We start from the raw sequence: 13,164 nt of genomic DNA on the forward strand, positions 1-13,164 counted from the left end.
ATGGTAGGCCTGAAATGCCAGCACTGAGGTGGGATTCCTGGGTGGCTGAGCTGAAGGCATTTGTCAGCCAGCACATGAGGCTCTGTGTTTGTGACCAGGAAGTTATCCTCAGGGGTGCATGCAGGTTTCTCCCACTCTGAGGGTTTTGCGCAGTTCCAAATAGCATGGTTTCCTCCTGGGTAGCAGGGGAGTCCTCAGATGTGGATAAGGGGTCCCCAATATGTATGCTTGAGAGTCAGGCCTCATGGCCTCTAGAGGCATGGCTGGCCCGATCTGCCGTTGCTAACACAGGCCCCCTGGGAGCTGTGTTGTGGACCATGGTCAAGGGTCGCATTAGGCTCCATGTTTCCTGCCAAGGGGTTCACTGAAAGTCAGATTAGCCTCAGGGGTGCATGCAGGTTTTTCCGTCTCTGAGGGCTCATTGCAGATCCAAACGGCACGTTTTCCTCCTGGATGGCAGGGGGAGTCCTGAGGGGTGTCTCATGGGTCCACAATCTGGAGGGCTTGGGAACCAGGCTTTTGGGGATGGAAGCCTAAACAACCAACCTCGGATTAGGGTCAGGCCCTCGGGGCATGGCAGGCCTGATCTGCTGGTGCTGAGGCAGACTCCCTGGGGGGTTGAACTGAGGGCAGATGTCAGGCATCAGGTCAATCTCCAGGTTTCTGGCCGGATGGGCCACCCTACGTGAGGTTTGCCTCAGGGAGGCATGCAGAACCCTCTCTGAGGGTTCTGCGCAGCTCCAAAATGTACAGTTTCCTCCTGGGTGGCAAGCGGAGTCCTGGGGTGTGGGTCATGGGTCCCCAGTCTGGAGGGCTTAGGGGCCAGACCTCTGGGGATGGAAGTCTGAAAACCCAACCTGGGGTTAGGGTTAGGGCCTAGAGTCATGGCAGGTCACATCTGCAGATGCTGAGGCAGGCTACCCAGGGTGCAGAATTGAGTGTGAGTGTCAGGCGACACATCAGGTTCCATGTTTCTGGCCAAGGGGGTCACCGATGATCTGGGTAGTCTCAAGGGGGCATGCAGATTTCTCCCATGCTGTGGGTTCTGTGCAGCTCCAAAAGGTACAATTTCCTCCTGGGTGGCAGGCAAAGTCCTGGGATCTGGCTCATAGGTCCCAGTCTGGAGTGCTTGAGGGTCAAGCCTCTGGGTATGGAAGCCTGAGAACCAAACCTAGGGTTAGGGTTTTGGTCTAGAAGCATGGCAGGCCTGATCTACCATCACTGAGGTGGGCTATGCACGGGCTGAGTTGAGGGCCGTGGTCAAGGGATGCATCAGGCTCGGTGTTTCCGGCCAAGGGGTTCGCTGAAGGTCAGGGTGGCTTCAGAGGGATATGCAAGTTTTCCCCACTCTAACAGCTCTTTGCAGCTCAAAAATGGCACATTTACCTCCTGGGTGGCTGGTGGAGTTGTGAGGGGGGTCTCATTGGTCCCCAATCTGGAGGCCTTGGAAACCAAGCCTCTGGGAACAGAAGCCTGAACAACCAATCTAGGGTTAGGGTTAGCATCTATGGGCACAGCAGGCCCTGTCTGCTGGTGCTGAGGCAGACCCCTGGGGTCTGAGATGAGGGCGGGTGTCTAGCGTCACGTCGGGCTCCAGGATCCTGGCCAGATGGGCTGCCGAATGTGAGGATTGCCTCAGGGGGGCAGGCAAATTTCTCCCACTCTGAGGGTTTGGCGCAGCTCCAAATGGCATGGTTTCCTCCTGGATGGCAGGCAGAGTCCTTGGGTGTGGCTCATGGGTCCCCAATCTGGAAGCCTTGGGAACCAGGCCTCTGAGGATGGAAGCCTGAAAACCTAACCTAGGGTTATTATTAGGGTCTAGGGGTATGGCAGGCCCAATCTGCTGGCACTGAAGCTTGCTCCCCTAGGGCCTGAGTTGAGGGCAGATGTCAGTCATCACGTCAGTCTCCAGGATCGTGGCCAGATGGGCAGACATATGTGAGGGTGGTCTCAGGGGGCAGGCAGATTTCTCTCACTCTGAGGGTTCTGGCCAGCTCCAAACAGCATGGTTTCCTTCTGGGTGGCAGGAGGAGTCCTGGCGTGTGGCTAATGGGTCTCTAGTTTGGAGGGCTTAGGGGCCAGACCTGTGGGGATGGAAGCCTAAAAACCCAATGCAGGGTCAGGGTTAGGGCCTAGGGTCATGGCAGGCCTGATCTGCAGATGCTGAGGTGGGCTACCCACAGGGCTGAATTGAGCACGAATGTCCGTCAGCGCATAAGTCTCCGTGTTTCTGGCTAACGGGTTCGCCGATGGTCTGGGTAGCCTCAGGGGTGCATGCAGGTTTCTCCCGCTCTTGGGTTCTGTGCAGTGCCAAAATGCACCATTTCCTCCTGGGTGGCAGGCAGAGTGCTGGGGTCTGGCTCCTTGGTCTCCAGTCTGGGGGTCTTGGGGGCTAGACCTCTGGGACAGAAGCTGAAGACCCAACCTAAAGTTAGGGTTAGAGACTGGGGGCATGGTAGCCCAATCTTCTGTCTCTGGGGTGGGCTCCATGGGGGGCTGAGTTGAGGGCGGGGGTCAGGCATCACATCAGTTTCTGGGTTTGTGGCCCAGAGGGCTGCTGCTGATAAGCGTGGCCTCTGGGGGGGGGGGGGCAGCATGCATGTTTCTCCCGCTCTGAGGGATCTGTGCAGCTCCCAATGGCACAGTTTTCTCCTGGGTGGAAGGCAGAGTCATGAGGGGTGACTCATGGGTCTCCAATCTGAAGGGCTTGGAGACTCGGCCTCTGGGGACTGAAGCTGCCCTAGGCTTAGGGCTTGGGCCTAGGGGCATGGTGGGACAGATCAGCTGCTCCTGCAGAACACTTTCTGGGGGCAAGGGGCTGAGTAGAGGGCGTGGTCAGGTGGCACGTCAGGCTTCGAGTTTGAGGCCAGGTGGGCCAATGAATGTAGGGATGGCCTCAGGTCGGCATGCAGGTTTCTCCTGCTCTGAAGTTTCTGCGTGACTCCAAATGGCACAGAATCCTCCATGGTGGCCAAAGGATACCTAGTGTGTAGCTCAATGGTCCTGAAACTGGAGGGCTTGCGGGCCAGGCCTCTGGGGAGAGAAGCCTGGAAACACAACCCAGGCTTGGCTTAGTGGTAGGTCCTCGGGGTATGGTAGACCTGACTTGCTGGTCCTGAGGTGGGATCCCCAGACGGCTGAGCTAAAGGCGTTATTCAGCCAACACATGAGGCTCCATGTTTGTGCCCGGGGGGAGCCATCGAAAGTGAAGTTGGCCTCAAGGGTACATGCAGGTTTCTCCTGCTCTGAGGGTTCTGCTCAGCTCCAGATGGCACAGTTTCATCCTGGGTGGCAGGCATAGTCCTCGGGTATAGCTCAGGGGTCCCCAGTCTGGAGTGCTTGATGGTCAGGCCTCTGGGGACGGAAGCCTGAAAACACAGCCTAGGGTTAAGGTTAGCATCGAAGCATGTCAGGCCTGATCTGCTGGTGCTGAAGCTTGCTCCCCTAGGTCCTGAGTTGGGGGCAGATGATAGGCATCACTTCAGGCTCTGGGATCATGGCCAGATGGGTGGACGAATGTGAGGGTGGTTTTGGTGGGAGAGAGGCAGATTTGTTATGGTCAGCTCCAAATAACACGATTTTCTTTTGGGTGGCAGGAGGAGTCCTGGTGTGTAGCTCATGGGTACCCAGTCTGGAGGGATTGGGGACCAGACCTGTGGGGACGGAAGCCTAAAAACCCAAATTAGGTTTAGGGTTTGGGCATAGAGTCATGGCAGGTCCCATTAGCTGACACCGAGGTGGGCTACCCAGGGATTCCTTATTTTAGGACGGGTGTCAGGCTGCATATCAGGCTTCGTGTTTCTGGCCAAGGGGGTCGCTGATGGTCTGGCTGGCCTCAGGGGGGCATGCATGTTTCTCCCACTCTGAGGGTTCTGTGCAGCTCCAAAAGTAACTGGATCTTCATGGGTTTCAGGTGGTGTGCTGGGGTTTGGCTCCTGGTCCCCAGTCTGGGAGCCTTGGGGGCTAGGCCCCTGGGGATGGAAGGCTGAGAAGCCAACCTAAGATAGGGTTAGGGCCTAGGGTCATGGTAGGCCTGACCTGTAGTTGCTAAAGCGAGCTCCCCAGAGTGCTTAGTTGACGGTGGGGGTCAGGTATCAGGTGAGTTTCTGAGTTTCTGGTCTGTGGGCCGCCAACAGTGAGTGTGGCCTTAGGTGGGCATGCAGGTTTCTGCTGCTCTGAGGGGTTTTCGCAGCCTCAAAGGGCACAGTGCCCTCCATGGAGGCAGAAGAAATCCTGTTGTTTGGCTCAGTGGTCCTGAAACTAGAGGGCTTGTGGGCCAGGCCTCTGGGGATCGAAGCCTGTAAACCCAACCAAGGCTTAGGGTGAGGTTCTAGGAGCATGGCCCGAAAGATCTGCTCACGCTGAGATGGGCAACTTGAGGGGGCTGTTGAGGGCAGGTGTCAAGTGTCACATCAGGCTTTGTGTTTCCAGCCAAGGGTTTGCCAAAGTTCAGGGTGGCCTCAGGGGGCCATGCAGGTTTCTCAGATTGTGAGGGCTCTTTGCAGCTCCAAACAGCATATTTTCTTCCTGGGTGGCAGTGAAAGTCCTGAGGGGTGTCTCATGGGTCCCCATTCTAAAGGTGTGGGAACCAAGCCTCTGGGGACAGAAGCCTGACCAACAAACCTAGGGTTAGGGTTAGGGCCTAGGGTCATGGCAGTCCAGATCTACTGGTGCTGAGGCAGATTCCTCTGAAGGGTGAGTTGAAAGAGTGTGCCAGGTTTCACGTCGGGCTCCATGTTCCTGGCCCGACTGGCCACGGAATGTGAGGGTTGCCTCAGGGGTACATGCAGATTTCTCCCTCTCTGAGGGTTCTGCACAGCTCCAAATGGCACGGACTCCTCCTGGGTGGCAGGTGGAGTCCTTGGGTGTGGCTCATGGGTCCCCAGTCTGGAGGGCTTGGGTACCAGGCCTCTGGGGACTGAAACCTGTAAACCTTCCCTAGGTTTAGGGTTTGTGCCTTGGAGCATGCCAGACCCGATCTCCTGGCCCTGTGACTGTCTACCCTGGGGATGAGTTGTGGGTGATTGTCAAGTGATGCATCTGTTTCCGTGTTTCTGGCCAAGGGATTTGCCAAATGTCAGGGTGGCCTCCGGGGAGCATGCAGGTTTTTCCCTCTCTGAGGATTCTTTGCAGCTCCAAACAATATGTTTTCCTCCTGGGTGGCGGTAGAGTGCTGAGGCATGTCTCATGAGTCCCAATCTGGAGGGCTTCGGACTTAGGTCTTTGGGAACAGAAGCCTGAAAACCCAATCTTGGGTTAGGGTTGGGGCTTAAGGACATGGCAGGCTCACTCAGTTGGTGTTGAGTTTGACTCCCTGGGGGGCTGAGTTGAGGGCAGGTGGCAGGCATCACCTCAGGCTCCTGTATCATTGCCAGAGGAGCCGTGAATGTGAGGGTTGTCTCAGGGGAGTAGGCAGATTTCTCCCGATGTTAGGGTTTAGACCAGCTCTAAATAGCATGGTTTCCTTCTGGGTGTCAGGAGGACTCCTGATGTTTGGCTCATGGATCACCAGTATGGAGGGCTTGGGGGCCCGACCTTTGGGGAGGGAAGCCTGGAAACCCAACCTAGGATTAGGGTTAGGGCCTAGAGTTATGGCACACTCGATCTTCAGTCACTGGCGTGGCTTCCCAGGGGGACTATCTTGGGAGTGGGATTCAGGCAGCGACTCAGGCTCCATGTTTCTGGCCAAGGGGTCAGTGATGATCAGGGTGGCCTCAGGGGTACATGCATGTTTCTCCCACACTGTGTGATATGCGCAGCTCCAACAGGCACTGATTCCTCCTGGGTGGTAGACAGAGTCCTGAGGTCAGGCTCATGGGTCATTTCTGAATCAGTCTCCAAGACCCAAGCAAGTGCCCTTATATACTGAGGGCCCTAGATCCCGCCCCTAGAGAACAGTGGTCTGCATGCACCTCTGCTCTGACATCGTGTTTCAGTGAGATTGCAGTTTACCCCAGGGATGCCTGGAAGCCAAACCAATGTGCCGGGCCCTGACCTCTAAGAAACAACTCCCTGGGGCAAACTGTCCTTCACCCAACATCTTCCATGAAGAGAGAAGTGTGCAAGTGTAAGGGAAACACCCAGTATAATTTTGCTGGAGGGTGGCCAGCTTCTCCCCTGTCCTGTGACATGAAGATGGAGACCGTCTTCAAAGGATGTGTGTGAACGTGTGAGGAAAAGGTCAACTGCCTCCACGTGAGAAACAAGTCTGTGTAGAATGCGACCACAATCCTTGTAATGCGGTGTTGCAGGAAGGATGCCTCCTCAAACGTCTGTCCAGAGGCCTAAGAAAAGTGTCTTAGCCTTACCTCTAAGAATCTTCCCTGCAACAAAACTGCCTTTCACGACCACCACTGTTTCCAGAGGAGAGAAAGATTCACACAGGTGTGGGGTGAAGTGGGGAAGCATAAAAGAAAGGATGGGTGCTTATATCGGAAAATCTCTAGAAAGCTCCCCCATGCCTCAGGACTCAGAAGAGGCCCTCATGCTGCCACGGGATTGGCTCTTGTCGGCTACCCAAAGAGACAGGTGCGTAGGTCAGATGATCTCCGAGAAATTGTCCCCTGCCTCATGCCTCAGAAGCGGACCTCATGCTGCCCCAGAATTAGCTCCTGCCATCTCCCTGACCACTTTCCTAACCACAGGCCCTGGCTCCAGGCCTGACAGCAGAACACAAACTAAGGTTCTGAGTGTGCAAACACCAGCTCTGATCTCTCCTGTCTCTCAGCCTAACCCTCGCAGTCACCCTGCCCTGGGCCTGCATGTGAAGGCACATGGAGGGTGCAGTGCTAGATACTTCTGTGGGAGAGGCAATGCAGTAGTGAAACCCTCCTTCAGACTAGCATCCTCCAGGCACCCTGAGCAGACAGGCCTTTCCAAAAGGGTGTGTGGAAGCCCAAGCAATGTGCCACATGCTATCCCCAATGCATCAAGTCTGGGGGGACACCATGGTACTGCACTGACAGAAGCCTTTTTGAGGTCTGTAAGAATAGAGGAAAGTGCAAACCTCTCAGCTCTGAGAATCAGAAATGAAGAAGACTATCTTCCATGATCGTTTTCCTGAGAAGCTGGAAGCTGTCTCCCAGATGCAGCCAAATGTCCTTATATATGTAGGGCTCTAGACCCTGCCCACAGAGACTAGTCTGGGACGAATATGCCTCTGCCTTGACATGGTGCTTCAGAGAGACAGCATTGTTCCCCCAGGGATGCCTGGAAGCTGAACCAACGTGCCAGGCCCTGACCTCTACAAAAAAAAAAAACCTCCCTGGGAGGTAACTGTCCTTCACCAAAATCTTACCTGAAGAGAGAAACGTGGAAGTGTAAGGGAAACACCCAGTATACTTTTGCTGGAGGGACAAGGCAGTGAGGCTGGCTTCTCCCCAGGCACTATCCTTTGTGATGAAGATAGAGACTACCTTCAAGGTGTGTGTGTGTGAATACATGAGGAAAAGTTCATCTGCCTCCCCGTGAGAAATGAGTCTGTGCAGAATGCAATCACAATCCCCTAATGCAGTGTTGCACGAAGGATGCCTCCTCAAACGTCTGTCTGGAGGCCTAAAGAAAGTGCCCTACCCTTACCTCTAAGAATCATCGCTGAAGTGAAACCACCTTTCACGACCAAAACTCTTTCCAGAGGAGAGAAAGATTCACACCAGTGCATGGTGGTGGTGGGGGAAGCCTAAGGAAAGGGACAGGCACATAGATCAGGGGATCTCTAGAAATCTCCCCCTTGCCTCGGGCCTCAGAATATGCCAGCAGGCTGCAGTAGGAACGCCTCCTGCTACCACCCCAACCATTTCCCTAACTATGGGCCCCAGCTCCAGGACTGACAGCAGAAAGCAAATTCCAGTTCTGAATGTGCAAACACCAGCTCTGATTTGTCCCGGTTTCTCAACCTAACCCTTGCCGTTGCCCTGCCCTCCGACTGTGTGTGAGGGCATGAGGAGAGGGTAGTGCAAGACACTCCTGTGGGAGAGACAACGTGGTAACAAAACCCTCCTTCAGTCTAACATGCTCCGGGCACCCTGAGCAGAGAGGCATTTCCAAAAGGGTGTGTGGAAGTGCAAGTAAAGTTCCACATGCTTAGTACGGCATATCGAGTCTTCAGGGAAACCACTGGTTGTCCTGCACCAAGAGAAACCTTTCTGAGGTTTGTAAGGATAGAGGAAAGTGTGAACCTCTTATCTCCAAGAATCATCAATGGAGAGGCCATCTTTCACGAATGTTTCCTGGAGTTAGGGTTAGGGCCTAGGGGCATGGCAAGCCCTATCTACCAGTGCAGTGGCAGACTCCACCAGTGGCAGAGTTGAGGGCATGGTTCAGGGTGTCCATCAGACACCAGGTTTGTGGCCAAGGGGGCCACTGAAAGTGGCGGTGGTCTCAGGGTGGTATGCAGGTTTCTCCCACTCTGAGGATTCTGCGCAGTTCCAGATGGCACCGTTTCTGCCTGCATGTCAGGCAGAGTACTGGTTGTATCTCAGGGTCCCCAATCTGGAGGGCTTGGGGCCAGGGCCTATGGGAATGGACGCCTGATATCCCAAGCTAGAGTTTGGGTTAGAGCCTAGGGGCATGCCAGGCCCAATCTGCCAGCCCTGATGCGGTCTCCCAGGGGAGCTGAGTTGAGGGCAGTGTCCAGGTAACACAACAGATTCCCTGTTTTGAAGCCGGGGGCAGGGACTGCAAAACCTGGGGTGACCTCAGAGGTGCATGCTGGTTTCTCCCACACTGGGGTTCTGCACAGCTCTAAACAGGACAGTTTCAGCATGGGTGGCAGGTGGAATCCTGGGGTGTGTCTCAGGGGTCCCCAAACTGGGGGCCTTTGGGGCCAGGTCTATGGGAATTTAAGTCTGATAACCCAATCTAGGGTTAGGGTTAGGGCATAGGGGAATGGCAGGTGCGATCTGCTGGGGCTGAAGCTGGATCCATGGGGGGCTGAGTTGAGAAAGTGGGTCAGGTGACCAAATAGACACCAGGTTTGTGGCCAGGGGGCCACAGAATATGGGGTGGCCTTAGGGAAGCATGCAGATTTCTCCCCCTCTGTGGGTTCTACGTATCTCTGAATGGCACGCTTTCTTCCGTGGTGGCATGTGGAGTCCTGAGGTATGACACTGGGGCCCCCAATCTGGAGGGATTGGGCGACAGGCCCCTGGGGACAGAAGCCTGAAAACCCAAACTAGGGGTAGGATTACGGCCTAGGGGTATGGCAGGCCCAATCTGTCAGCCCTGAGGAGGGCACCCCAGGGAGATGAGCAGAGGGAGAAGTTGGCTACATGTGTGCTTTTAGAGTGTTCTCAAATAGGGTTCAGGCTGTGACCCCTCAGGACCACGGGCCAGGCCCAGGAGGCTGCCCTGAAATCCCACTGTGCTGGAAGTGAGTTTGAGGGGGTTTCCGGCCAGTTTTTAGGAGCCTTCTGCCCAAATCAATACTGTTTTGGGCAGAAAGCTCATGAAAAATGGCCGGCATTGGTCGGTGATTTGGGTCACGCTTGCATCCGCTTTTTAGAGCACTTTGTCTCTAGGTGCGTGTTGTGAAAATCCAGGAACCCAGGCTAGGCCCACCCAGCTCCCCTGAGGGCACTCCTAAAGGGAGGATTCTGAGGGCAGAGTTTAGGGATGCTTAGGCTGAGCATCAGCCTTCATGTTTGTTGTTCAGTTGGGTGCTGGAGATGAGGGTGGCCTCAGAGGGGCATGCAGGTTTCTCCTGCTCTGAGGGTTTTGCCTGCTCCAAAGGGCATGATTTCCTCCTGGGTGGCAGGAGTAGTCCCAGGGTGTGCCTCAGGGATCCCCAATGTGGAGGGCTTATATGCCAGGTCTTTGGGGATGGAAGCCTCAAAACCCAACCTAGAGTTGGGGTTAGGGTGATCTGCCAATGCAGAGGCATTACATTAACCCTGGGGGCGCTGAGTTGAGGACAGCAGTCATACAGCATGTCAGGCTCTGGGTTTGTTGCCATGGGGGCCTCTGAAGTTGGGGGTGGCCTCAGGGAGGCATACTGGTTTCTCCCAGTCTGTGGGTTCTGCACAGCTCCAAATGGCACGGGTTCCTTCTGAGCAGCAGGCGGTTTCCTGGGTGTGTGGATCCAGGGGATTTAAGCCTGAAAACCCACCCTAGGGTTAGGGTTAGGGTTAGGGACTAGGCGCATGGCATGCCCAATTTGCTGTTGGAGAGGCGGGCTCCCCAGGGGTCTGAGTTGTGGATGGATGGCAGGCATCATGTCAGGTTCCAGGTTCCTGGCCAGATGGGCTGCCAAATGTAAGGGTTGCCTCAGGGGGCCATGCAGATTTTTCCCACTCTGAGATTTCTCTGCAGCTGGAAATGGCATGATTTCCCCCTGACTGGCAGTCGTTGTCCTCAGGTATGGCTCAGGGGTCTCCAATCTGGAGTGCTTAGGGGTCAGACTGGTGGGTATGGAAGCCTGAAATCCAACCTCGGGTTAAGCTTAGGGCCTAGAGATGTGGCAGGCCCAATCTGCCATTGCTGACATGGCCTCCCCAGGGGCTGAGTTGAGGGTGGGGGTCAGGCGGCAAGTCAGGCTCTGTTTTTGTGGCCAGGTGGGTCGCCGACATTCAGTGTGGCCTCAGGTATGCATGGAAGTTTCTTTGGCTCTGAGGCATTTTTGCAGGTTTAAATGGCACGTTTTCTCCTGGGTGGGATTTGGAGTCCTGAGGGGTGGCTCATGGGTCCCAAATCTGGAGGGCTTGGGGGCCAGGTCCCTGGGAATGGAAGCCTGAAAATCCACCCTAGGGTTACAATTATGGTCTAGGGGCATGGCATCCCCAGTCTGTTGGTACAGAGGCGAAGTCATGGTGCTGAGTTGAGGGCAGGGGTCATGCATCGTGTCCGTCTCCGGGTTTGTGGCTAGAAGTGCTGACAATGGTGAGAGTGGCCCTGGCGGGGCATGTAGGGTTTTTCCCGCGATGAGGGTTCTGTGCAGATCCAGCAGGTATGGTATATTGCCAGGTGGCAGGCAGAATCCTGGGGTGTGGCTCATGAGTCTCCAAACTGGAGTGCTTGGAGAGTAGGCCTCTCAGGAAGGAAGCCTGAAAACCCATCCGAGGTTTAGGGTTAGGGACTAGGGGCATGGCAGGCCCTAGTCCATGGCAGATGCTGAGGCGGGATACACAGGGGCCTGAGTTGAGGGTGGGTGTCAGGTGTTGCATCAGTCTCTGGGTTGGCTGCCAAATGTGAGGCTTGTCTCAGGTGTGTCTGAAGATTTCTCCCATTCTGAGGGTTCTGTGCTTCTCCAATAGGCATGGTTTCCTCCTGGGTGGCAGGCAGAGTCCACGGGTGTGGCAGAGGTCCCCAGTATGGAGTGCTTGGGGTCATGCCTCTGGGGACCGAAGCCTGAAAACTCAACCTATGGTTAGGTATAGGGCTTAGAGCCACAGCAGGCCCATTTGCCAATGTTGAGACAAGGCCCTGGATGACTGAGCGGAGGGCATTGATCAGGTGGTGCATCAGCTCCATGTTTGGGGACAAGGGGATCACTGATAGACAGTACGGGTGGCCGCATTGGTGCACATAAGTTTCTCCCTCTCTGAGTGATCTGTGTAGCTTCAAAGGGCACAAATTCCTCCTTGGTGGTAGGCAGAGTCCTGGGGTGTGGCTCAGGGGTCCCCAATCTGGAGGGCTTTGGAGGCAGGCCACTGGGGATGGAAAGCGGAACAACAAAGCTAGGGTTAGGGTTAGGGCCTAGGGGTATGGTAGGCACTATCTGTCGTCGCTGGGATGGAGTTCCTGGGGAACTGAGTAGGGGCAGAAATCAGGTGGCATATCGGGTTCCATGTTTCTGACCAAGTCGGTCTCCAATGGTCAGGGTGGCCTCAAGGGGGCATTCAGGTTTTCCCTGTGCTGAGGTTTCTGCACAGCTCCAAGTGGCATGTTTTTCTCCTGGTTGACAGATGGAGTCTGAAGGGTGCCTCATGGGTCCCCAAGGACCCATGGGAGATCTTGGGGGCCAGGCATCTGGGGAAGGAAACCTGAAATCCCAACTTAGGGTTAGGGTAAGCCCAGAGGCATAGCAGGCCCGATCTGCCATCCCTGATGTGGGCTACCTGGGGGGCTGAGTTGAGGGCAGGTGTCAGGCAGAGCATCAGGTTCCGTTTTTCTGGCCAAAGGCATCACCAACGGTCTGGGTGATCCTAGGGGTTCATGCAGGTTTTTCCGGCTCTGTGTAGAATGTGACCACTATCCGCTACTGCTGTGTTGCATGAAGGATGCCTCCTCAAACGTCTGTCCAGAGGTCTTATGAAGGTACTATATCCTTACCTATAAGAATCATCCCTAAAGCAAAACCGCCATTCACGACCAAAACACTTTCCAGAGGAGAGAAAAATTCTCTCCGATGCAGAGTGTGGACAGGGTCTGAAACCTAAGAAAGAGATAGGAGCTTAAATTGGAGGATATCTAGATATCCTTTCTAGGATATCTAGAAAGCTTCCCCTTCCCTTGGGCTTCAGAATACAACTGCATGCTGCACTGGGTTCGGTCCTGCCCTTATGATGAACGCTTTCCTAACAACGGGTCCTAGCTCAAAACTGACAGCAGAAAGCAAACTCCAGCTTTGAGTGAGTAAACACAAGCTCTGACTTCTCTGGTCTCTCCTTCTTACACTCCCAGTCACCCTGTCCTGTGGCTGGGATTCAAGGCACGAGGTGAGAGAGTGCAATATAAGACACTCCTGTGGTAGAGACAATGTGGTAACAAAACCCTCCTTCAGGCTAACATCCTCTAGGCACCTGGAGCAGAGAGGACTGTCCAAAAGGGTGTGTGGAAGCACAAGGAAAGTGCAACATCCTTCCCCCGGGACATCAAGCCTGGAGGAATGCCACCCATGGTCCTCTGCCGAAAGAAACTTTCTGAGTTCTGTAAGAAAGGAGGAAATGTATACCACTTAGATCCAAAAATCAGCAATGGAGAAGAACATCTTACACGAATGTTTTCCTGAGAAGCTGGACTGAAAGCATTACAGTGAGAAAAGGGGAAGGGTCAGAGCAGGTGATTGCACGCTCAGAATTGGAGTTTGTCTTCTGCTGTAAGTCCCGGAACTGGGGCCCGTGGTTAGGAAAGCGGTTGGGGAGACAGCAAGAGCTGATCCCGTGACAGCTTGCGAGCCCCTCCTGAGGCCCAAGACAGGGGGGAGCTAACTCAGACATCTGCTGACCT

This window comes from Lontra canadensis, unplaced genomic scaffold (assembly GCF_010015895.1).
Source record: "Lontra canadensis isolate GAN:19392208 unplaced genomic scaffold, GSC_riverotter_1.0 scaffold234, whole genome shotgun sequence".
NCBI lineage: Eukaryota > Metazoa > Chordata > Mammalia > Carnivora > Mustelidae > Lontra > Lontra canadensis.